This window comes from Tachypleus tridentatus, chromosome 9 (assembly GCF_004210375.1).
Source record: "Tachypleus tridentatus isolate NWPU-2018 chromosome 9, ASM421037v1, whole genome shotgun sequence".
NCBI lineage: Eukaryota > Metazoa > Arthropoda > Merostomata > Xiphosura > Limulidae > Tachypleus > Tachypleus tridentatus.
The window spans coordinates 79211432-79235728 of NC_134833.1; the positions used below are offsets into that span (position 1 = coordinate 79211432).

Consider the following 24297-nt stretch of genomic DNA (forward strand, 5'->3'; position numbering starts at 1 on the left):
GCGCGACGCGGGCGCGAACCCGCAACCCTCGGATTACGAGTCGCACGCCTTACGCGCTTGGCCATGCCGGGCCTTGAGGCACAAGAGACGCTTCTATATAACACGTGAGCTAATTTGGATATATATCTATATTATTAGTTTTAGCCCTTTTTTCCTTGAAGTGTTGTAGTGACATTAAGTTATTTTCAAAGACGTCCTCCGTTTTCTGTTGGGTTTTTTTCAAACTGGTATTCTACTGCCTGAAATAAAAATAAATATTTTCTTGTGCTGCAAGGGCGATAAGCTATTATGCAATGACAGTAATGTTAAAGTTTAACTGTAGGGGAATAGCCATCTTTAACTGAAATAGTGCTTATGGTTGCATTTTGAAACTTACACTGGGAATGCCTCATGATTATAAAACGAGTTTGAAATTCGTATAGACGAAGTATAAGGTTACTTACTGACACAAAGGTCTTGATGAAAACTTAATCACAAGATGTAAGTCAAACAAGGTTTATGACATTTATCAACAGACCTTGAACTTTAAGCGTGTAGAATTTATCAGCGAATATTCCTACGGTAACTTCTGAACTTTTGTTTGGAAAATCCTTTAGAATCCACAAGACACCCCATCCATGTATAATGGAAACGAATAAACCGAATTTGGTCTGATTAATAATATTCTAAAACACATGAAATGTATGGAAAAAAATCAAGTTTTTATTTCACAATATTTATCTGCCCCCTCGTGTAGCTTTGTTCTGAAGCAAACAGAACACTGGAGAATGAAGTTTAGAAGTTAAATAACGTGTCTTTGATTTAAATGTACTCAATTTTATTAATCGAATATAAGATATATGATTTTGTTTCTACTCTCTTTAGTGTATAGACATAAAGGTATACTGGTGTACGTAACGACAAACGACTTAAAACATTAAGATTTTATATTTAAAATGTATATCTGTATTGTGTTCACGGGAATTCGTGACTTCCAAACTTTTAGTTCATTACCTTTAAGCACCACTATGATAGGACAGCCAATAAACATTTATACCGCACGAAGTATGAAAGATAAGATTCCGGGATCTATCATCTTTATTATATAATCAGAGATTTAAGGAGAGACATAATTTGAAAAACTAAAATTTGAGAAATGAATACACTGTGGTAGCATGAGCAAGGGATATCATTATGGTAATATAGGTAAAATTATTTTAAGGGTAATCATTCTGAGAGCATAGTATAATAAGTTTCATAGAATATCGTCATGGTAGTATGGGCTGTAGTAATATCGCTTTGGTGAGATAGACAAGGAGATTGAGAAATGTCAACATAACGATATGGACTAAGAGATTGAAATAGATGATAGTACAGTAATACGTGCTAGAAACTTGAAGGAAATGATATTGGAATAGCATTAACTAAACGATTGAAGTGGTGACATGTGGAACCATGGTCTATGAGGTCGAAACAAATGATATTGTAGCAATGTAGTCTAGCAGACTTAAAAGGAGTTACTGCATGGTTTGAGACGTTGGAGGGGTTGATACTATGGTAGCATGAGCTAACGGATAGAAACAAACACCATGATAAAACTGGCTGAAAGGTTAAGGGGATATACATTAGAAAACACTATGACAGTAAGGGTTGTAAAATGTTAAAGGTATTGTATGATATAACATCGGATAGAATTTGACAGGAATAAACATTAGAAAATTGAAGACAAAATAACAATATATTTCTCATATATAATTGCATTTGAAAGTATTTTATACAAGATACTTAAAATGAAAAGCTAAGACTTACGGAAAATGTTTTCTTTCATTTAATTTTATATTATAATCCGTATTTAAACGATTGTAATTTTATTACATTAAATATAACTAAACTGCGTTCAGATTCCCGTTTAAGATTAAACGTAGTTAAAGCCCATTTAAAATACACTATTTAAACTTTATTATGTGTTTACTTTTATAATAACTTCACAAAATTTAATAGTCAAAAGTATTAGTTTAGTCTGTATGTTGAAAGTCAATTTTTTGTTTATAGTTTATTTGTTTTTTTATTTCGCACAAAGTTACACGAGGGCTATCTACGCTAGCCGCCCCTAATTTAGAAGAGTAACACTAGAGGGAAGGCAGCTAGTTATCATTACCCATCGCCTACTCTTGGGCTACTCTTTTACCAACGAACAGTGGGATTAACTGTAACTTTTAACGCTTCCCCGGCTGAAAGGGCGAGCATGTTTGTTGTGCCGGGGATTCGAACCCGCGATCCTCAGATTGCAACTTGAGCGCTCTAACCATCTAACGATGCCGGGCCTTTTTTTTATTATAAATAAAGAACAAGTGGCTAAGAAGTAGGTCAAAAACAAAAAAAAATTAATTTATAACAGAATCGAGAATACATATTACAAAAATTACAAAAGGAGATTCATAGACAAAATATAGAACGCAATGATTCAGCTAAAGCTTACAAAAAGAGCGGTTATTGAAGGATTTATTGTACTTCACCAAGCTATTGGTTATATGAAGCTTTTACTATAATTTTCACGTGTTAATAACTTCAGAATGTATCAATATTTCACAAGAAATATGCCTAATTCGCTTTGAAATCGAAATATATATGCACTGCAGAATTCTTCCGCGTGTTTATTAAAGCTCGTTGTAATTAAATAACGGTAAACAGAGACAACTCGGAAGATTAAGGTTAGAAAATAATCCTATATGACTTCATGCTGAGTGTTTATGAATTTAATTGTCCGCGAACTATTTCAACAGTTTTTAAACTTGAAACCACCAAACTGGCAGACGATTTTGAGACGTCTCAGAGGGGAAGGTCCTTATCTATACGAGGCTTAGCATGGCTGATGGTTAGGGAGCTAAACTCGAAATCTGCGGGTTAGCGGTTTAAGTTCCCGTCACACCGAACATACTCACCCTTTCAGTCGTGAGGTGTTATAATATTACGGTCAGTCCCACTGTTGACTGTTAAACAAATATCCCAATAAATATTGTTGCCTAGCTGCGTTCCCTTTAGTTTATCGCTGCTAAATTAGGGACGGTTAGCGCGGATAGCTCTCGTATGATTTTGCACGAAATTAATGACAAACCAAACCTTATCTATATCGTGTAACCCCAAATACCCTTATTTGTTTGGGGTGCCAAGAAAAGTTACAAAGTGCCTAGAGGGTCACTCGGATATGATAAGGCTCTAGGACTAGGTTTGCAGGGTTGCTAAACTCTGATCTGGCATCCAATTTTCTGTTTCTAGTCCCCTCGAGATTATGGAATGTCAATTTTGAAACTATGTTAATACTTTTATTCTAACTCTAAGGGCCTGGCATGGCCGAGCGCGTAAGGCGTGCGACTCGTAATCCGAGGGTCGCGGGTTCGTGCCCGCGTCGCGCTAAACATGCTCGCCCTCCCAGCCGTGGGGGCGTTATAATGTGACGGTCAATCCCACTATTCGTTGGTAAAAGAGCAGCCCAAGAGTTGGCGGTGGGTGGTGATGACTAGCTGCCTTCCCTCTAGTCTTGCACTGCTAAATTAGGGACGGCTAGCACAGATAGCCCTCGAGTAGCTTTGTGCGAAATTCCAAAAAACAAAAAAAACAGTTATTCTAACTCACAAGCGCCCCCTCTTCCAGTGGCAGTAAATCTGATGGTTATAATGCTATAAAACTGATTTTGATAATCGTAGTAAGCATAGCACCGTTAGCTCATTGTGTAGGTTTGCACTTGACAACAAACAAACAAAGATCACCAATAAGTTAGCGGAACCAAACTTGGCACACATACTCAGGTACCTCAGTCAAGTGTTCTGAAAGAGAAGGTTGAGGTACACACTTCCTTGACGTAATTCTAGAAAAAAAGTGAGAATAATGGAGGAAATTTATCGGCACAGTGGGCCTCTGTGAATCGTGAGGAAGGGTGTGAAGCGGAGCGCGGATATTTTATGGTACTGAATATAAAATTCTGTAGTTTATGGTTATGAAAAGTAACGTTCATTCAGAAACGGCCTTTGAATAACTGCAAAATTTAAGAAACATGTTATTGAAGAAAATGCCCTTGTTTGAAGTATTGTAATGTGTTCTTGTTGTTCTTTCTTAGTTATGTAATTAGATGTAATACAACGTACTTAAAATATTGTCACATTTTTAGCTTCTAACGACTATTGCTTCCTGCCATCATGTTTATAAGTACTACTCATATTTAGCCACATGTACAACAACGTATTTAAAACATATTAAACATTTTTTAAGAAAAAAAATTCGCAAATCCCTCCAGGCGCTTGTCCTCGGTAGTTGTTAACAAACTTCGAGGAAGAGCTATTAAGCTGTCATTAAAAATTGTGATTGATCGCTTTGGGCCTTCATCATCTCCCGGCCTTTATGTTATTCAGCTCCTGAATACCCAGTTCAGCTCTACCAATAACTCTTCAAACCATACTTGTGGTGGTTGCTTTGTTCTTCCCCACCTACAACAAACCTGATGGACTTGTTAACTATAATACAGTGCTTATGGTTGTCATGCTAATGGGATCTTTTCACCTGCATCGTGTGGATTTTATGGAGGTATACTGTGGGATTAATTAGCCTCATGCATACAAAGGAGGCATTTTTTCCCCTTTTCCAATCCTCCATATGTCCGTGACTTTTAAATGTTAAGCTATATACGTCTTCCTAGTTTTAACATGTTTTTACAGCACCTGAAGCGACTATGTATTATTTATATTCACGAAAAAGAACAATGAAATGGAAGTTTTATTTTATTATAACTTGTCAGTTACAGTACGTTAAAACTACTCTCTTTTGAGATACTCATTTACTTGAGACAATACAGAGCTACTAGATATCAACTTCCAAAGATATTCGAGCGTAATTTAACACACAATTTAAGGGATTACGTGTGAAATACTTTGGAAATGTATTCATTTTTTCAGATGTATTTCTATTTGTTGTTTTAGTTTAAAGTTCAAGCTATTACATCTATAGTCTCTCAGTAACTCAGCTGTAAATCTGAAAGCTTATGAGGTTCAAAATCAGATTTCGATACTTAAAGTGGACATAGCATAAGTCGTTCATTCTGAAGTTTTGCGCTCAACTACAAATAAATGTTCTTAAGAGCATACTGTAATATGAAAGTCCATAGTCTCGAAACTATTAACCTAATTCTGTCGAGCTGACCAAAAAGAGAATTCTCATCCTTACCTTCAACAATCGTTGTGGTGTAAATGTCTTTTCCAAGGTGATGAAACATGAATATAATTAATCTATAATTTACTTGTCATTATAAATTAGTAACAGGTCTGTTATATTTTTATCACTCCTACGAAAAGTGGGGCCTAATAGGCCCCAGAGCAACTTGAAAGGTTATTAATATTAGGCTAATAATTTTGTATTTAAATGAAATTGCCATTTAAATCCATTAATGAATGGATTAACGAGATTCCCACTGTCCCTATCTACTATCTAGCGAAACCACAGCCAGGGGAACGGGCTTGGAGAAATCAGGACTAGAAACGTCTTTTCGTAGGAGTGTTAACAAAGCATTCTATATCGAGCCTCCTAGGAATTTTCAAGAATTAGAAGAGTGTATAATAATAGTATTCCAACTACACTATGCTCTCTGTATCCATTGCAGCAGATGAATTTTGCTCAATCCAGATCTCATTTTACCAGATGAAAACCTCAAAGAGACTAGATATGGAATGCAATGTTATTTAATATATATATAGGGGTCATTCCATGTCAAATCATCCAGATTTTGGACAATTTTCCAGGTGACCCCTTAGAATGCCTTGAAAAAATTCACATGTGCTCATCTACCCATATAATGAAAAACTGCCAAAGATTAGATCAATATCTTTAATAGGTTCTGATTTAAAGCACTGTAAAATTTAATTAATGTTTTGTTATTTTTAGCAAATTCATTTTCGGGCAACTTTGGATGCTTAAAGCTACAAAAGTAGAAGGCTGGCATTTGTTACACTGACTGAATTAATCCCATAGAATTCAAAAATGGTGTTAAACCAAGTTTATCTCTCTTAGGATTTTCATAGTGAGACTGTAAAATCACCTGAAAACCAAAAATCGTAAAAAGCATTGGTTTATTTAATAAGCCGTAGCTCTAAGACTTAATATGATACAAAGCTGAACTTTTTTCAAATTTTGTATAACATATCAGTTGATAAATCAGCAATTGTTGTAATTAAAAGTTTATTAGATCTCCTGTAAAAAAATTTAGTTGCATACAACTTTTTATGATTTAGCTAAAAATAGCCCTACTTCAGGCCACAGTTTGACCATGTCACCAGATATTCCTGGTGACATTACTCCTGTAGTTTTAAGCAGCCAAAGTTGCCCAAAAATGAAGTTGCCAAAAATAACAAAAAATTAATTAAATTTTACAGGGATGTAAATCAGAAACTATTAGAGATATTGATCTAATCTTTGGAAAGTTTTCATTATACGGGTAGATGAGCACATGTGAATTTTTTCAAGGCATTCTGTGGGGGTCACCAGCAGCCCCCTGGATGATTTGACATGGAATGACCCATAGATATATAAATAGATATTTGGTCAATTAAATTACGGGTTGTTAAAAAAACAGAACTTCTTCAGCCATTTACTGTTGCAAGTTCAAGTATTTCTACAGAGATTCGTGGCAAAAAATAATACAGTATTTTTAGAAACTCTTCATGTACCTGATTATTGGCTGCTGTTAATAAAACATTCTGTATTTCTAAAATATTTAAATCTATATTTTTATCAACCATATTGTCTCCAAGTTATTAATAATATAGATTACCACCCATATTTTGTTTTATATGGGTTTCTCTTAATTATCACTGGTGATACTCTACCTGTTGCTTCGAGATATGGTTTGGCATGGCCAGGTGGTTAAAGCACTCGACTCGTCAGATGGTTAGGGAACTCAAATTGCAATTTGAGGGTCGCGGGTTCGAATCTCCTTCACACCAATCATGCTCGCCCTTTCAGCCGTGAGGGCGTTATATGTGACGGTCAATTCCACTATTCGTTAGCAAAAGAGTAGCCCAAGAATTGGCGTTGGGTGATGATAAATAGCTAACTTCCCTCTAGTTTTACACTACTAAATTAGGGACGGCTAGCGCAGATAGCTCTCGTGTAGCTTTGTGCGAAACTGAAAACAAACCAAACTCTTCGAGATATCGCCTGTGAACAACCAATTCCCAAGCTATACCATATATCTTAAAGTTGTGTGTTATGGTAACGCTTAGTGATGTATATTCCTTTTTTATAATGAACTAAAACCAAATGATTAAACTGTTTGTTTTCGTTTAGACATCTCTGAACTCTTTCCTACATAAATATGTTAATGACGTAATGTCCCCAGAACATTACAGTTTCCTTTTATAAATACTGACTGTTTTGTCAATGTTGTAAAATTTATATAATTTCAAAATATCTTATTTAAAAAATCAGTTTATCACTGAATAGTAAGTTTTGAGGGCTTTTAGGCTATAATAAAATAATCTTCCGTGGCCAAGTTAGTGCTCTTTAAGAAGACCAGACGAAGCCTTTTCCATAGTCCTTAAACTCACTTCTGGCGTGAACATAGTCACTATTTACATAATCTGTTATGGCCGCACTGTAAGCAAAGAGATCTGTGTTTATAAAGCAGAGTTTGTACATAAAATACGCACATTTTCACGCTAAGTACACCAGAATTAGCATGTATGCAACTTTTGGCCTCTGTTTTGTTTTTGTTTTTTTGCTATATGTGTCTTAGTAACAGCATTACTGAATCGTATGAAGTTCACTGAATTTTCCTAGTTTTTCTTTTCTATAAAATAAAACTTCCTAATATTTTATGGGTCGTGAACGCAAAATATAAAATTCACTGGCTCTCCCTGATTCGGTGGGAACTATGTTAGCAGAGTTCGTATTATCTGTACCTGTGTGAAGCTCTTATATTTTGTCTTAAATAATGGAGCTAAGTAGAAAAAGTGACTTATTTATTATTTCATATCGTTACGACGACGATAAACGTGAAACAACAATTAATTATAGGTTTGTTACAACGGTTAACACTCCCTCTTACCCCAGAAAAGACTTTGTAAACTTTACCACAGTAACGTAACGAATGCGGTTAGTTTTGGTTGAATTCAACCATATAACCTTTTGTCCATTTATTCGGCTGTGCAGTGAAGAGCCGGTAAAAGAAATAGCTTATGGGGTGTACAAACTGAATCGTCAAATAACTGTTGGTCATGCTGAACATTATAATTACCGCATCGCTCAACTGGGGCTTAATTATGTGCAAGTCTTTAACATGCAAATATTATTGTATTGGCGAGAGAACATATGGTGTACTTTTGAATATACTAAACTATTTGTTTCTGTAGCAACATTTGCACAATTTAAAATTCATATGAAGCATGAATTACCTCAACGACAGGAAATCTATTTACCACAACCATGTGTTAAAACTTTCTGAAATATTTTGACTTGTCTGAATTATAGGATAACTGATAGAGTTTATTACACTGTTAGTATCAGTTGTAAAGGAGAAAACTGAGCCCCATGAAATTACTAGTGCTTAAGTTCCCAGGTGTTATAAAAGTAAGTCCGACATTTTAAGAGTAAAATAATATGTAATGTATATTTATTTATCTTTGATGAAGGGAAGTCCACTTTCAGAAGGCGGTCCTGTCATCGTTTTTGTTTGTTTTTCACATGTTATGACATACATTAAATTTAGTAAAATTTTGACACAGCACCCTAAGAGAAACCTTTTTAGGTATATAAATGAAATATAATAAAACGTAAAGTGTGATGAAATATATTAAAATTAGACGGTTCTGCATGTTACGTATAAAACCAAAATCATACATGGGTGAGAATTGTACAAAAACTTCTTTGTAGAAACTAAAAGAATAAATTCTGAAGAAAGTGTTTCAAAGCTAAAATCTCAAATACAGATCACGTTGCACAAGCTGATGAACTCGACACTGCATATTTAACACGTTTTGTGTAAACGTGCAAAGGAATTGACTTTATACCAGCTGCGACCCGCAGAATATTTGCTTTAGTTTTCATGTCCTTCGCTTCAATTTTCTTTATTTTATCATTTTCACACATGTTATTCAAGATACACTTTCTTGTAGACATTATGTGTTAGAACAATCAATCGATGAATTCTGATCTATTTGTAAAAAAGAAAAAAAAACTTTACGAGGTCAGAGAAAACAAACTCACGTAGAAGTAATTTTATTTAACAAAACCACACGTAAAGCAAAAAATAATGGTATTTATAATAGTATACAGAGTATGAAACAGTTATGAGCATTCAGTGTATGACATGATTTTAAGAGTTGAAACAAAGAAACTCATAAAAACGAAAAATAAAACCCACAGTAAAGACAAAGTAGTTAAAAGGTGTTTACAGCAGTCCGTAAAACGAATCGAAGCTAAATTATTGCAAAGTAAAGGTAAGGAAGGCATACTTATCTGATAATGCAGAAACGCCTGAATGCGTGTTTGCAAAGTGATAAAAATTTATTTTAAACGAGCTCCGCATGCGTATTTTAGACCTAAATAATTCGAGTGAAATTGTATATTGTGTAATGTTAATTTTTTGTTCGGAAATTAAATGTGAGCTAAGTGTTGTTTTTATGAAATATCTTGCAAATAAAAGGATAAAGATAAAATTGAAGTCAGTCGTCACTTGATGAGGGCCCGGCATGGCTAAGCGTGTTAAGGCGTGCGACTCGTAATCTGAGGGTCGCGGGTTCGCATCCCCCATCGCGCCAAACATGCTTGCCCTTTCAGCCGTTGGGGCGTTATAATGTTACGGTCAATCCCACTATTCGTTGGTAATGACTAGCTGCCTTCCCTCTGGTCTTACACTGCTAAATGAGGGACGGCTAGCACAGACAGCCCTCGAGTAGCTTTGTGCAAAATTCAAAAACAAACACAACAAACAAACACTTGATGATAAAGATATTGTGCCATACCTGTATTGTACCGTACCTCTTGTATTAGAAAGCTTGACTAAGCAAAAAAAAAAAAAAAGGTAAGGTTATTATGAATGGGAAAGCAAATATGTAATCCGGCCTTCTCCGACAAATGCCTTTCTACAATTTGAGATTTCTAACGCTTGATCCAGAAATTTGCTAGAAATGTTCTGGGCAGACAAAGACAAGCGTGTTATTTACATAGATAACACTCTTAGATAGGCTTGCGGTCAGGTAAATGCAAGTAACATAAAAATATAAACGAGAAAGAGCGAATAAATAGTAGCTGTGAACTTAAATAATAAAATAATAGTCATTTCATTACAGGTTCAATTTTACAGAACTGGAATTTTTGTAAAACTAAAAGAAACACTATCAGCTAAGTAAATAACTGACACTATCTATATAAGATTATTGAAAAGAAAGTTTTATCAACGTCAATTAAGTGTTCACATATCTGGATCTGGATACACTATAACCAAATTCCATACCAATATATCTATAATAACAAAATAGTCTGTCTGGCTGTTTGTGTGTGTGACCGCCATATCTCTCCTGGAAAAGAACCTAGAGACCTGAATTTTTTACGCATAGTAAGAAGGTTATGAGGGTGTGCACCTAGTTATTATTTTTCAGATTTGACTTTTTTGCCCAAGAGTTTTTAAGCCCCATAATTTTGCTTCCTAATGGTCTATAGAAAAGTATATGTATTTTTTAATTTTCACTTACTGAATGGACAATGTATGGAGTTTTTTTTTGTCAAATACTATTGAAAAAGAATAAAATGGTAAACAATCTGCCAAAAGATGGGAAAAATGGACATATTTTGCCAAAAATGAATAAAATTCAATAGGGTATGAGGCCAAACATTTCTTAACCAGTCAAAGGCAACACTGGGGAAACAAAGGCATCAAGACCTTTCAGGACCCATGAAACAGACCTTTAGAACACTAGAAAATATTTAAGTGAATAAAATTCGGGAAATGACATGAAACAAAACAGTTAAAGAATTTGAATGCATGAAAAGACAGTAGAATTGAAACCTAATAATTTTTACTCGCACACGAACACTTGGAAAATAATGTTTATTTTATAAAATTTGAATATATAATTTTTATTTTATTTTTTAATAAGGGAAATGGTATCAGCAACGGCGCAGGCTAGTTCAAAAACTAGAAAATAAAGTTAATATTATTTTCTATCTATAATAGTGGAAAAGAGAAAACAAAAAAAAAATAGAATGTGTTAGTTAAAATTAATATTATTGTTTTCAAGACCTTGAAGTAAATTACGTTTGGGAAAAGAATGCAAACAAAACAAATTCTACCATTGCAAGTCCGTATACATTTTGCTGTGCCGCCAGAGAGGGTGGATAAAATATTGATGATTCTGCAATAAGCGTTCGGGGATATATTTAAAAAGTGTAAAAAATCAAAATAAATGTCCAAAATAGATCCAAAATACACACTCACAGTCGTCCAGTAAAACAGCAATCTAATAATCCGAGTGAAGCCAGGTACTTTGGCTAGTACATAGTAAAATTCAACTGTGCTACAGATGCAATGGTATCATTGTGAGCCTCATAACATGTTATAACTCAGAATAAGTATGCTAATTGTGTATCTTTGGCTGACATAATACAGAGAATATTACAAGCCATGTAAAGCAATTTCAACTACTCTATCATAACGTTCTGTGAGTAATATAATTCTGTGCGTATCATATAATTTTAAAATTGAAAATATTGTGACTATATACAGGTATCGTACACCTTATCATATGTTTGGAACTTTTGAAATTTGTGTTGTGGCACATTTCTTTGTTGTTGTTTTTTAAATAATTAATTACTTATTACTTATTAAGTCTAGAAATATTACTAACTTAAATCCTTGTCATTCAGGAGTTGAAACTTTAAACGAGAACATAAAATTTAACACTAATCTCCCTGTAAAGCTTACGAATTATGTCGTAATTTAATAAAAATTTAATAAAAATAATTTTCATTCACAAACGTACAATTTATGTGCTTGGTTGCAAATCTTCATCAAATTACTGGAAAGGAAAATGAATATTTTATTTTCTTAATTCTAAAATTTAATATATATTTCGAAATTCAATTTTCTTACCTCGTTATTTATTTTGAAATAATAAAAATCGATTTTTTTCACATTTAAGAGTAACTTGATCGCTTATAATCAGAATGTCGTTATATTCATTTAAGAATAAAAATACACAAATAGAATAAGCGAAAATATTTTCACCAAACGTACGGTGTAATATATACACCTCAATATTAATATATTAAACTTTCAGTTTAACAGCTAGTACTGCAGCTAAAATACAGAAAAACAAAATTAAAATATATGGTTCCAGGTCATTGCGTTTACAATATTCGTAGATTGCATATTTCATAAAACAGTTATTGTTTCGCAGTACACTTAACGAGAAATTAACTTTCTTTAATGTTTAAATTTCTGTACACTCTTAGAATAATCCAAAAGTACCTTAAGTAAAAAAAAAATCTAAATGTTACATGAAAGTTTGATTTACATAATTACTACTTTAAGTTCTGTTTCGGTGCATTTAATTTAGACGTTTTGTACTGTTGGCTAGAGAGAGTTTTAAATTTGATGTGACGAGATGAGGAAGTGACGTCTCGAAATTTCATGAGAGGTAGTAATGAAGTTTACGCCTTAAAATTTCACGAATAAGTGTATAATAATATAAATTTATGTCAGAAAGAGAGAGAATGGAGCATAATATGCAAGAGTTGGTTTGGTAATTTAGTGACCTTACATACAGCCAGTTCAGTGCCCTAAGTTTTAATTTGTACTTTAACAAGTTGAATTTACAAGTAAAAGAGGATGTTTAATTTGAAGTTAGGCCTATCAAGGAATCCACTTGTATTTGTACCTCACAGTCGGTAAATTTACTGAAATTTTTTTTTTAATCGTATCAATGTAAGTAAAATAATTACTTATATCTCCTGAATTTTATTTGCTCAACATTTGATAATCGATAGCTCCAAACGAAGCTGTAATAATGATAATAGTGAAATATTGAGCTAATCAAGATACATCCTTAAGATATAATTTTTTATTTTATTTAAATTTATACAAATAAACAGTTATGCTTGTATCAAATGAACTGAACTTTGTTTGTTTGTTTGTTTGTTTGTTTTTTCCGAATAATCAAATAGAACTCATACAACAACAGAAACCGTTTCAACACGTTTTCCTAGTGTTTAGGTTGACTTGGAATGAAAAATCTGGCTAACATTAAAATATATGTTATTATTAAACTTTTTAAATGGCGTATTTCTCTAAAAGTAACATCTCATATTCTTTAGCGGAGATTTAAGTGCAGTCCAATACTTGTTTTTTCCTATTTATAATTGATGTATTTAGAATAATAATATTCTTCCCTCGCTGTATTATAAGCATTATAAACTGTCGAGGTTCTAGTTTTAGATTTAACCGTTTTCATAACAGTTATTGGTGAGTATTATTTTGTCAGCGTGCTTCATTGTTACAATATCAATGTTTAGAAAATAAAATAAATTAGATATAATAAAATCTGAAGAATACACAACAATGTATATAAAAAGAAAAAATAGTGTGTACTTTTTAAAAAGAAAATAAAAAATCTTCAAAAATTCATCTGATTTGAAAATATTGATTACGTTTGTCAGCATATGCACATCAATAAATTTCCGAGAAATTGAGCATAAAACTTTTTTAACCTTACACTTTTAATATCCAAATACTTATAAGACAGTTAAGCTGTTTAAACTTAGTACAGTGTACAGTTATAATAGATTAATATGTAAATGTTTAGCTCTGTTGTACACTGACATGCCATTTTAATCACAGACACTTGCAGTTAGCTCCTAATAGCAATAAAGAAATGGTAAGTGAATGGGTGACTTCCGATACCATCAAGATGATTGTTTGTTTATACCAAAATGGTATGGCTTGGTTTAATCACAGCTCATCAGCTGGATTTAAGTTGCTCTTAGGAATTTAATGGAAGTGTCTGTAACGGGTTTATAGATTTTATAGATTAAAATGAAAAATAAAAAATTTTACATCTAACAAGTTTTACTATTTGACCTTGTATTATAGACCTAAAGTGAGGATACGGCAGATTTAACGACCCTTAACCGAGTAAGTAAACTTAGAAGACACAATCTCGATTGATCTTATATTGACCCCATTACATTAAAGATGTGTTATATTAACCTCAAACAGATATATTGCGTTGACTTAGCTTGAAATGACTTTCAAATATGTTCAAGGCTTCTGATCATATGGGTTTTGATGATTAATGGCAGATTATGTGTCTTGCTTGATTAGCTGACAAAGAACCGCTGATTAACTAGAGAATTAAAAGTTTTTTTTCTGATTAAATTACTTTAAATCGGCTTCTGTTTTTATTTTATTATTGTTTAACGTACGTTTTGTGTTTTGGAAGTAAAAGCAAAACTTAATTTTTGAATATGTATCCATGTTACGCTAGATAGCACTTGTTCTAATTTGTAACCACTTTTCCCTTGGGTTTATATTTTACTTGTTCACAAGACGCCTTTTTATTTGTGATAAAATATATTACACATGACGTGTAGACCAAATGTAATTACTTCTTTTATCCTGGCGACTGTAGACGTAGTTTACATTTTTATATTTGTACTAATACCAGGCAGTTCTTATCACTCGAATCTTCACATGACTGGCGAAATTCGAAGGTCAAGATACACGAACAGCTGTGGAAGTGTGGCCGTTACTTTTGAGATAAATATACATAAGCTTAATAACCCACAGATCAAAAGGTCATAAAACCAACGCGTGTGTCAAACCATCTGTTGACAAAACTGGATAGAACAGTAATATAAGATTCAAATAAAAACCGTAAATCATTCGAATATATTAGGTTTCAGAAAAGATAAAAAGTGATTATGTTGGTCTAATTCATCTAAAGGAAAAACGGGTAAAAAAAAAGAAACTACGAAAGTAAATCGAGCTAAAAGCCTGCAGATTAGTCTTTACTTACAAGACTAGGAAAAGCAGTTATAATGATCTAATCTATGAGGTCAAAATCAAGGGTTTTATTTAGTTGTAGCCCTCTCCACAAGCTCGATAGGGAGCCCAAATGGCAGTTTCTGTGATGAATGTCCAGTCAAGTCAGATTAGCACATATACGCAAATTACGCAATAACGTAGGTCCCCCAATTTAATTGGTGAGACCATGCTAGATCAGTCCTCTTTGCTCTTCTCGTAAGCTTTTATAAAATGACAAAATACAGAATGCTAGCGTGAAGCTATAAAAGTTCGTAAGAAATTATGATTGTGTGATATTCAAGCATATCAGGTACTTTTTCACCATCTGTAGTGATATAGATCATTTTGGAATTTTCGTATAGGTTGCTTCTATGAAGGGTTTGGCTTAAGAATGCTTAATCCAAAATCTTTGGAGTTTCTCTGTTCGAGCATGACGTTGTCTTTCTCTCTCAATTTCTCGGACCAAGTAACATCACATTCTGTGCTGACGAAAAGACCTACACATTTCTATGTTGGCCGGGTAGAAAACACTGGTATGCCTAAAAAAAAATATATGAAGGTGAGAAAGAGATAATGATAGGTCGCGTGGTAACGCCGACAAGACAAAGTAATTAGCGGTTTCATGTTGACATAAAACCTAGATTTTGGGGTTTTTCCTACTTCTATGAAGGGTTTGGCTTAAGAATGCTTAATCCAAAATCTTTGGAGTTTCTCTGTTCGAGCATGACGTTGTCTTTCTCTCTCAATTTCTCGGACCAAGTAACATCACATTCTGTGCTGACGAAAAGACCTACACATTTCTATGTTGGCCGGGTAGAAAACACTGGTATGCCTAAAAAAAAATATATGAAGGTGAGAAAGAGATAATGATAGGTCGCGTGGTAACGCCGACAAGACAAAGTAATTAGCGGTTTCATGTTGACATAAAACCTAGATTTTGGGGTTTTTCCTACTTAGCTTTCGTCGTAACTGGCTGTGCAGCGATTCAACTCAAGGGATAAAAAATTGAGGATCTAGTCACTTATTCAGTGGAGGCGATCCCTCAGTTGACTATACGGGCACACATACATATTTGTTTGTTTGCTTTTTTCTCGTGTTTGTAATAAAGATTGTTTTCAACATCCCTTCAAACGTGTCTAATGTTATTCCTCATGCAACTTAAAAACTCAGTCAAGCTTTTAAATCCAAATAATTCGGCAAATTACCTGTTCGACCCTGCTATTATTAGCGGTTATATCGTATATTTGTAGGAAGAGAAATAAGTCCCTCTTAGAATATTATAATTGCACACAGTGGCGTAAAGGAACTCTTTTTTTTTTTTTTCTGTAAAAGGAGTGATTTTTAACAAACCTGAAACAGTCAGATATCACTTTCTCGCGAAGTGTGTAGCAATTACGGCATTAGTGATACTACAGTAAATAAAGTTTTAAAAAATATTTCTAAAAAAATGTTCATGTGATTCTCACAGAATTTCTTCTACTAGAAATTGATCACCGCTGTTGCTCCCTCTACGTAATTTTAATGCAGCAGTTAAGTTCCACTTTAAACAAATTCATATAATTATACAAAAACAAATTAGTTAAACTGTAAGAAAGTTAATCATTATAAAGTGAGTTATCGTTTTAGTATTTAACAGAAAATTCTATCTAGCAACTACTCAAGAAGTTGAAATATACGTCTTAAGAACATATGAAGTTACGTACCATAACGAAAGTGAAGAATTGTGATTATTTGTTTTCAAGGAAAAAATGAATGAACAAATAGATTCACTAGATATAGGTTTGGTTTGTTTTGTTTTGAATTTCGCGCAAAGCTACGCGAGGGGTATCTGCGCCAGCCGTCCCTAATTTAGCAGTGTAAGACTAGAGGGAAGGCAGCTAGTCATCATCACCCACCGTCAACTCTTGAGCTACTCTTTTACCAATGAATAGTGGGATTGACCGTAACATTATAACGCCCCCACGGCTGAGAGGGCGAGCATGTTTGGTGTGACGAGGATTCGAACCCGCGACCCTCAGATTACGAATCGAATGCCTTAACCACCTGGCCATGCCGGGTCCCGCTAGGTATAGGAAATGCTTTATTGCATGTATGTGTGGAATTTATTACTTTTTGTGAAAAATCTTCAGGGTTTATTTATTCACAGTTTGTGAATCATATTGTTTTAACGGGGTTCTTTCGAATTAGTAAAAAGTATAATGGAATGTTCAGCCCACTTACTGATAACAAAAGTGTTTTATTTTTTCAACGTTCATTTTAAGTCCAATTTCGCAAATAATCGACATCTAAACAGAAATTCTAATAACAATATAGACCTTTAGTGCGACGGCGGTACGTTTATGAACTTACAACGCTAAAATTTTGGTTGAGCACAGCAGATAGCCCAGTATGGATTTGTTCTAAAATAAAGAAACTAACAATACAATTTTATGCTGATATTTTATCAAAAGAAAAAGAAACAAAAATAAATTCACAGTGTTGTATTAATTAACTGCCTGACAGTAACAGGAAGAGTGACTACAATGTGCACTGATTCATTCATCGTATATAATACTCACTAATATATTCTAGCCTAACTTACATTTAATAATAGGCTAAACTTTATTTCCTAAAGTTTGAAGAAAATTCCAGAAAATCCTACGTCCATTACGTTACGTCAAAACTTCCTTCTGGCTAAACAACAATTAGTCCATCGGCTGAGTGGGATCCTGCGAACATTTTTATCCCCAAATAACTAACTATTCTTTACATTTCTTAAACGTGTTATGGGACATTCTTAAAAATCCGGGGTAGGCATTTTGGAAACCAGCAAAAGGGGAAAAATTTCAGATTGCTTCCGTGAGGGGTAAGTAACTATAACTCATATTCTAGAGAAGATAGCACAAAGATTTGTTGTCTAGATAAGTTTTGGGGATTAAAATAGCCACTAGCAACATTAGCAAGAAAACGAAGTTTGATTATGATTAAATACAAATCAACTCAGTGGCCACGGATAGCGAAACCCAAATTCTAGCGTTGTAATTTTAAATACATACCGCTGAGCCACTGGAGAGGGATAAGAAAATCGGTCCTGACCAACTTGAATTATTTAAGATGGCGTCTACAAACGGTTAATAACTATATCTCATGTTCTTGAGCAGAGAGCAAAATGATATTGATATTGGATAAGATGTAGGTTTCGGGAACCAAGGAATCCATTTCTACAGAAGTTATAAAAATATTTACCTGTGACTAAAATTCATCACATTGTATAGTGTTAGATGACTTAACATTGACATATTTCGTGCAGAAACGTCACATGCACATATAACAAACTATACACAGTTAATAAACCATATAAACATGAATGTCATATCTTTTAATTTTATATCATTCTTAGATCATCAGTCTAATGTAGAGCACACAGCAACACTGAATAATAATGAAGCAGTAATGTTGATGTCAGGGGCAACCTAAAAACAAGATTTTGAAAACTCTTCCATCTAATTGGAATACTTTACACTCGCGGTAAATGACTTAAGCAGCAGCGGGTGGCACTCTTTGTGCATGTGCAGCTCTGGGGTAGATTATCTGGTTCTAGTCTATTACACATATGTGGTACAAGCGGTCCATCTTCCTCCTCGAGATCAGGATTGTTGAAGCAGCTCAACTTCAAACATGCAGCATAGAACGTCCGCATAGAACATATGCCCTCTTATAACAAAGTTGGTTGGTAGGAGCCCAGCAAATGTTAATGTGCTTTGAACTGTAATATTTGTAATAATGAAGCTGATACACTCATCGTCTTGTAGGGAAGACCACTTGTAAATACCTGTACCAAGTACTCCTCTGTAGGAGACACCACTTGTATATAAGCTAAAGGGTTTAGTTATAGCTCAGCAGCTTTAGTTTCTACTTTACTTGTTAACACATGCAGTGCAGACAAATCTTTACAGATTTCTGTTCCTAAATTGTGATCCAGAGCGTGACAAGGTATGTATCCTGTTGTGGATTATATATCGCCTCTCATCCACAGTTCTTTTAGCAAACTGAAATAGTGAACTTTTAGGTCCAGAACAGTAGTATAATATGATAGTATAACAATACGTTGTGTCATTTCTTGTGCTGCATGGGGTATCAGGCGGATACCTGCTTGCAGATCTGGCTACGATAAACCTACCGCTGTAATGGGGAATTCTCGAATTTTCATTGCAAATGGTTATAATACAGTACTAAGTTTTTTGAAATAGTCGAAACTGTTTATTTCTGCTACACATAGTGAATTAGTAATGACATAAATGAGGGAAAATCATTGTTTTTATTAAATTAAGATAAAGCAAGTAGACCAGTTATTCCTTAGGAGTAATTCTGACAGCAAATGAAGAAGTGAGATACAGTTTCTTTGTGGTAGCCATTGTGTTAATATTCTTATATTAGCTTAGAATTTATTTCATAATATCTAGGTTCATTTTTGAAATAGTTTGAACGTTTATTAAAAATGGATTCCTTGATCTTCAAAACCTGTTTAGATATCTACTTTAGAACATAAGATATAATTACATGTATTTACTTATTGTGGCGGCCATTTTGACATCTATCTAGAACTTATCAAACAGCTCAAGACTAATTTTGTCACTAATGTTGCCAGTGGTTTTATTGGCCTCCAAAACCTATACCTAGACACCAAAATCATTGTGTTATCTGTTCTAAAACATAAGATATGGATATTTGCCCTTTTCAGTGACCATATTGGTGGTCACCTTGAATTTCTCTCTTATTGACAGATTCCAAAATGTCCGACCTGAAGTTTTATTAACCTCATAAGATGCCTTTATCATATATGAAGAGTTACTGTCTGAACATAAAAATATTCTCAGCCGTAGGACTAAATGTATATTTTTAGAAACTCCTGAATTAAATACAGAGGGCCGAGCAATACGTTAGTCTAAAATTATTGAAAGAAAACGAAACCAATAACACTTATTAAAAACTGCTTACGAAATGGTTTAACTACAGTGAAACTCCATCTGATCAATGGCTCAAAATGTTTTTAAAATAAATTAGTGGCTAAAGAGTTGTATATTATATAGCAAAAACGCTAACGTTGAAATCCTTTCCAATAAATATTGATTTTCTTTTATAATAGTAACGAATGTCTTATTACCTTAATGCCAAAAGCATTTTATTACATACGTACACATACATATGCATATTTAGTGTGAATAAAAATGCCTTTATATAATGTTAATGTCGATAATTTTGTTCATTTTCTTGGACATTTTGGAAGTAGGAAAACATTATGAAAAACAGTTTGTTGACCATCTTACTGTTGTTTAGCCTACTTGAATATCTTTGACATGCATAAAACATTCTTTGTTGGTATTGTAAGAAATTTGAAAAATACACTTCGTTGTCTTGTAATCAAATATATTTCGATTATTTTCTACTTCTGTTGTAAGTTTGGCCAACTGAGGTGATCGTTAATCACGTGATAAGTTGATGTAAACAAGGTACAAGTCTGGATTTTCCTGGAATACTGCTACCTAAACTGGAGGCTAACTTCACGTGATTATGTGAAATAGTTTCTCCAACAATTTAAAAACAATTCATTATGCTACATTAGTCAAGAATTATACAGAAAATTTGAAAACGCATAAATTTAGGCAACACGTATTAAGTGTGTATGTGTTTGTTTTACCATCTGAGTTAATGAGAATTCAAATTAGTTAGCCAGGCAGAACTTAGGGTATCAATAATTACTGGTTTAGCTAACAAATGTAGGCCTAATAGTAAAGAATAAATCTCTATGAAATCTTTTATTTAACTTTGTGTAAATTTTAAGTTTCATGTGAGTGAGATTGTAAGTGTAAGCTTAATTAAAATAACGATTATTTTGAGGTAAGTGACCTATTTTAAATAGTGATACTTCAATAGATTATTACTAGCATTAGACCAGAACATTGTTATTGTTTGTTATTAAGCGCTATACAAAGGGCTTTCTGTGCTGCTCTCTGTCGAAAACCGGTTTCTAGCAGTATAAGTCCGCAGGTATACAACTGTGCCACTGGGGGACTAGATCAGAGCATGCTACCTGCTTAGAAAAAAACAAGAGTAAATCTTCAATAGCCGCGGCACTTTAAACTCGTTGAGGCAGAATAAGAGTCAATTAACACATGGGACGTTCCTCCCCACCCTTTTTATTAGCTATATTTTGTACGCCAGCAATATCAAGCGTGGAGCGTGTGTGTATCATATTCAATTTTATTACTCATTAGGGTCTCTACTAACTTACCCTAAGACTGAAATTCTTTTAGGTAGGATTAAAGTAAATTAATCTATGAGCTTTGGGTGTGGTCAAATAATCAATCGAGAGGATTTGACTTTCTGAGTCCAAGCCTGTAATTAGAGGTGACGGAGCTATGAGCTAAAAGTTTGTACTTGAAAAAACCAAAAAACAAATCATATCCATTATACGAGCAGTTATACAGCAGCTAAAAACTAAAATTCAACCTGGTATCGGTATCGGCAATAGTAATTGAAATAAGTTTTTCAAATTGTTATTTATAGCGATTAAAATAACTTATTTCATCAGTTGAATACCCTCGCTATTGACGATATATTTCGCCACAATCCTAATTTACTTGTTCCACTAGAGCAGGGGCCACCAAACTTTTTCACAGGGTGCCAGATTACTTGGGGAACGAGAAGCGCGGTCCGCATGATCATTATGTTCAATACTTATAAGCTAGAATGAAAGCTCTCTGTAAAAGACTTAGCACTAAGTTTAGGATGCCACATTAGCCATGTGGGAGTAGCATGCAATACACATAAAAAACAAACAGAAATACAACCAACATTTTTATTTTCCAAAAGGTTATCAAAGAAGGTGACATTAGCAAAAACAATTGTCACATCGCATATTGTGAGTGCATATCTCAATTTCACTAAGTCGCAAAATTGTTAGTGAGATTTATGAAATTGGCGTTTGGCTTTCAAAAATATCTTCAATGTTCGGTTTTGAATTGCTGCATCCAATCATTAGAATTGCTTTCAAATGTTCATCAGTCAACCTTGATCGATGTACCGACTTCACATACTTCATTTTTGAAAATGTTTGTTCACAAACATAAGTTGTTCCGAACACTGATGCCATACCAGATGTGAACTGCTTCAGCTTTGGAAAATATCTTCACGTATGCAGCTGTAAAATTCAATAAGTTGCCCCTCTCTGTGTTTTGCTTTCAACAAGTCATATCCTTGCAAATCGATGACCTCCAGTTGAAGTTCCACTAGCACGTCATCAATGACACAATCAAAAGGATTTTGAAAAAGGAAAATGTCACTTTCAATTCTGTCTAATAATCTCTCTAAAAATGCTTATTTAAATCACAAATAATCTTTTTCTGAAACTCCAGGTTGACATCTTCTGTGATTCCAGCATGAAATTCATTGAAACACTGAAAATGAGAGAGGTTTCCTCCTTCCAAATGTGCTTCAAACAATTACAGCTTTCTTCGAAATCACAGACAAGGTTATTTTTCCCCTGAAGTTTCAAGTTCAATTCATTCATGTGGGCTGTGATGTCAACCAAAAATGACAACCAGGTTGGATCCGACCATCGGTGTGATTTATTTTGTTATGACAGTCGGACATTTGATGAAATGTCACTTTTTATTTCCAAGCGGCTAGCTGCTGGCGAGCCGGACAAAATTACCTCGAGGGCCGTAGTTTGGTGGCCCCTGCACAAAAATGTGAAATACGCTAACACCACTGGTAGTGCAAACATCTTGTTTTCTGACTCAAACAATTTAACGTCAAATACAATTAATTAAAAAAAAACTGTTTCCTTCCCACTGAACCTTTTGTTTGTTTTAGAGCAAAGCCACACTGGGCTGAAGTCCACTTAGAGAAATCGAACCCCGGATTTTATTGTTGTAAGTCAGTAAATTTACAGTTTTCCCTCCTGAACGAAAAAATAGGTTGAGAAACATATTACGGTATTTGTAAAACGTAAAGAGTGAAAGAAATTCATGTGTATCGTTAATTGTTGCTAATGTTATATACTACTATTTCTGAAACATTGTTAAGGTATTTTTTATTTCTAGTTGTCGGGGACCTCCTTCACTTTAGAGCAATGTGAAAATGTATGGGATGCACATTTGTTAGTGTGGGCTTAGCTACAAATATTTAAATTTGTTACATTAGATCATTCCGGTTCAACCAAATGATTTGGTTTTCTTCTCTCTCTCTTTTTCTAAGCGTGTTTCCAAGTCACTTGGTCCGGCATGGCCAAGTGGTAGGAACGCTCGACTGGCAATTTGAGGGTTTTAGGTTCGAATTCCCGTCACACCAAACATGCTCTCTCTTTCAGCCGTGGAGGCGGTATAAAACTACGGTCTATCCCACTATTCGTTGGAAGTAGGTGGTGATGACTAGCTGCCTTCTCGCTAGTCTTAAATTGCTAAATTAGGTGCGGCTAGCGCAGATAGCCCTCGAATAGCTTTGTGCGAAATTAAAACAAACAAACGTAAGTCACTTATCAATACCTCAGTAATCAAGTTAGAAGTCCTTTACCTAATACTGTTTGGGTACTAGTACCATGTGGTAAGTCCCTCGCTGGTACAGCAGTAAGCATACGGATTTAAAACGCTAAAATCAGGGGTTAGATTCCCATAGGTGGACTCAGCAGATAGCCTGATGTGACTTTGCTATAAGAAAAACACACACGCAAACACTACGTAGTAGTAATTATGATAGTCTGTGTGAGCTACCCGTGAGAAGCTGATTGCAAAGAGAGTATACAGATTTTACCTTTTGGAAGGCGCATTTGACACAAAAGAAGAAAAAAAAGACAACCCTATATGTGTAAGCATATATATATATGCACAATTAAATACAATATTCATAAAAATGGTTTTAAAAGGTAGTAACATAACCACGGATTTTTCTTTCTCAGTTAAAAAACAAACAAAAACACAGATCCTTGCAGTTTAAACAAAATTATGAAATGCTATAAATTTATTATTTACATGCAACTGTTTGGCCTAAAGCAGTGATAAAACACTAACAAAACTTGATGAATTAGATACGACAAGGTAGTTACATCTGACGTCTTAAACCCATAGTTTAAAAGAAAAAGTCTAGAAAAAATACTTTTTTAGAGCTTTCTATAATATATATTGGGCCCGAAGAACAGACATCCTTGTTATTAGAAAAACGCTATCTCATGGCGTGCAGACTATGCGGCGGCGTATAGATGGAGCCAGGTCAGGAGAGTT

The 24297-nt window shown here is 34.1% G+C and overlaps 2 long non-coding RNA genes across 2 annotated transcripts in view; both read right to left on the reverse strand.

The window, feature by feature from the left end:
- Nucleotides 1-24297, reverse strand: part of LOC143225575 (uncharacterized) — an 83282-nt gene that overhangs the window by 6541 nt on the left and 52444 nt on the right. The gene's annotated exons all lie outside the window — the stretch shown is intronic.
- LOC143225574 (uncharacterized) overlaps nt 8542-24297 on the reverse strand; it is a 45402-nt gene continuing 29646 nt past the window's right edge. Inside the window, exon 3 of the long non-coding RNA XR_013013930.1 lies at nt 8542-15872. This is a non-coding gene — a long non-coding RNA (uncharacterized LOC143225574). The remainder of the gene's footprint in view (nt 15873-24297) is intronic.